Raw genomic sequence first — 3,297 nt, forward strand, 5'->3', positions numbered from 1 at the left:
TATACCTTACAAACCCAGGTCAGTCTAACAATCTCACTATTAGCTCCGTGTTTTTCCTTTCTTCACTTTTTTAATCGCTCTCTTTCTGTCCTCAGCTGTTGTGTTCCACTTTCGTATTAGCAATTCGGCCTCTTCTTAATTTGTTATTATACAACTCTTTTATTAAACAACCCATGGCTGTATATACTTCAGCATCTCTCTATTTTCATTTTTTATTATAAGATGCATCAGATCATTAATTTCTCCTGCATCTACTTCTCTGGAGAACAGCTAGTTTTCCCAACAGTTATTATTTTAACGATTTGCTTATTTATTCCTGTAATAAACCTTCTCATTTGGCATATCATCGAAGGTCATGTGAAACAGATAAATAAACAACTTGACCTATGAAGGTGGCACAAACTTGTCCCTTAACTGACCTATGATGCCATATTGTCTTCCCTTGTTAGCCAGAGTCAGGTGTGTCCTAATGTCAGATAGCAATGGCCCCTCACATAACCTCATTTTTCTTTTACTAAATTCTTTGATTCCTCATCCGGGAACTCACAGACTTTATTTCTTATCTCTATGAGTGCATAGCTATGATAAGCTATAGACTAAGGCTGTTGCAAGACTATGGTACAAGAGGCTATGACACTACCCAAGACTAGAGAACAATGGTTTGATTTTGGAGTGACCTTCTCCTAGAAGAGCTGCTTACCATGGTTAAAAAATCTCTTCTACCCTTACCAAGAGGAGAGTAGCCACAGAACAATGCATAATAAAGGGCAACGCCAAATGTTAAATCAATCATATAAAATATAAATGAATAAAGCTAAGATCCCTTCATACAAAGGTGGACAGACAAGAGAAAGAGCTCAAGTCATTTTATATATGAATAAATAAAGGATATATGTCGTTTCTATGATCATTTGATGTTGTTTTATTGATTCGACTACTCTTCCGAGGTATATAAAAATACAGACAAGCTTTATGGCTCGTTCAATTATTACGTGGGATCATCACTTACAGAGAGAGAGAGAGAGAGAGAGAGAGAGAGAGAGAGAGAGAGAGAGAGAGAGAGAGAGAGAGAGAGAGAGAGATTGATTGACGCTCGGCAGACTTCAATCACTATAACTTGATAAAGAGACGGGGTGGGGGGGGGGGGGTGTAGAGGCATCGGGGAATTGGAATACAAACATTGATATCATACCGAAAATTTGGATTCTGGAAAATTGCATATAATAAACATGAGAGAGAGAGAGAGAGAGAGAGAGAGAGAGAGAGAGAGAGAGAGAGAGAGAGAGAGAGAGAGAGAGAGAGAGAGAGAGTAACTAGAAAATCTTCATAATTTTCGTTCATCATTTAGGTCCAGTTGGACACAGGAATTTCTGGTACATCTCGCTCTGAGGAGATGCACCCAGCCAGACTCTTGCCGAGATGCGAGTTCTTATTTTTAGCCCAGCCCACCACCTAGGCCATCTCTCCCCACACTATCTGTTTGGTTACTAACCGCTAAGTAATGGTGTGGACTGGGTGCATATCTTTCCAGCGAAGTGTACGTTAGGTTAGGTTAGGTTAGTAATCTCTTTCCATCTTCCGTAGGTGGAAATACTGCGAGTCTTAAAATTAGTAAATAGTACCTACACCCACACACATGTACAGTATATATATGCATATGTATATATATATATATATATATATATATATATATATATATATATATATATATATATATATATATATATGTATGTATGTATATGTATATATATATATATATATATATATGTATGTACGTATATATATATATATATATATATATATATATATATATATATATATATATATATATATATATATATATATATATATATATATATGACCCATGTAGACGGATAATAAGACAAGTCGGAATATGGGTTTTCTCCATTTATGACAAAAGGTTCGTTCGTAAGTACACTATACACAACTACCCTCTCAGGTAAGGGATTTCTCAACTCGAGTGCCCAAAGGCGACTAACTCCCTTCGCTACCAAAATGCAATCTTTGCAATAACATGCTGAGATATAGGTTTTTGTGGAATACTCATGAATATTGAGTTCATTTACCTTGACGTACAACACACATCTATGTACATGAATTAGGACATATATATATATATATATATATATATATATATATATATATATATATATATATATACATATATATATATATATATATATATATATATATATATATATATATATATATATATATATATATATATATATATATATATATAAATATATATACACACGAATGTAGCCGTTTTTAGTTCACTGTACGACAAAGACCCCAGACATGTCTTTAATCATGTCCTGGGTTTAGCCCGTTTTCATCACCGTGCTAACCAACTGCAGACTGGTGATGGTGGTAGATTTTAGTCTGATCGCTCACCACAGACCAACCAAGTATGGGTGTCCCTGACTTATACAGCTTTGATGATAAACCTTTTCACCACGTTAAGTTATCCTCACTCTGGAAATTTTGCTGTGAGCGATCAGACAAGTCTCCCACCTTCATCAATCTGCAGTAGCCAGCTTGATTATGAAAAAAGCCAAACCCCAGACATGAATACATACATGTCTGAGGCCTTTGCCCTGCAGTGGACTAGACACGGCTGCATTTGTTGCTGTTGTTCTTGTTGTTGTTGTTGTTGTTGTAAATTATTATTATTATTATTATTATTATTATTATTATTATTATTATTTGCTAAGCTACAACCCTAATTGGATAAGAAGAATGCTATAAGCCTGAGGGTTCCAACAGGGAAAATAGCCCAGTGAGGAAAGGAAATAAGAAAACTAAAAAGAAAAGTAATTAGCAATTGAAATATTTTAAGAACAACAACATCAAAACAAATCTTTCACATATAAACTATAAAAATTTAAACAAAAAGGAAGAGAAATAAGATAGAATACTGTGCCCGAGTGTACCCTCAAGCAAGAGAACACCCACCCCAAGACAGTGAAAGACTATGGTACAGAGGCTTTTGCAGTATCCAAGATGTTGTATATACATGGTATCTTGCATAAACCCAAAAAAAGTGTTGTTGTTGTTGTTGTTGTTGTTGTTGTTGTTGTTGTTGTTGTTGTATATGCATGGTCTCTTGCATAAATCCTTGCCTTCAGAAAGATTGTTGTTGTTGTTGTTGTTGTTGTTGTTGTTGTATATACATAGTATCTTGCATAAATCCTTTCCTTCAGAAATATTGTTGTTGTTGTTGTTGTTGTATATACATAATATCTTTCATAAACCCTTTCCTTAAAAAAAATG

Source organism: Palaemon carinicauda, chromosome 6 (assembly GCF_036898095.1).
Source record: "Palaemon carinicauda isolate YSFRI2023 chromosome 6, ASM3689809v2, whole genome shotgun sequence".
Taxonomy (NCBI): domain Eukaryota; kingdom Metazoa; phylum Arthropoda; class Malacostraca; order Decapoda; family Palaemonidae; genus Palaemon; species Palaemon carinicauda.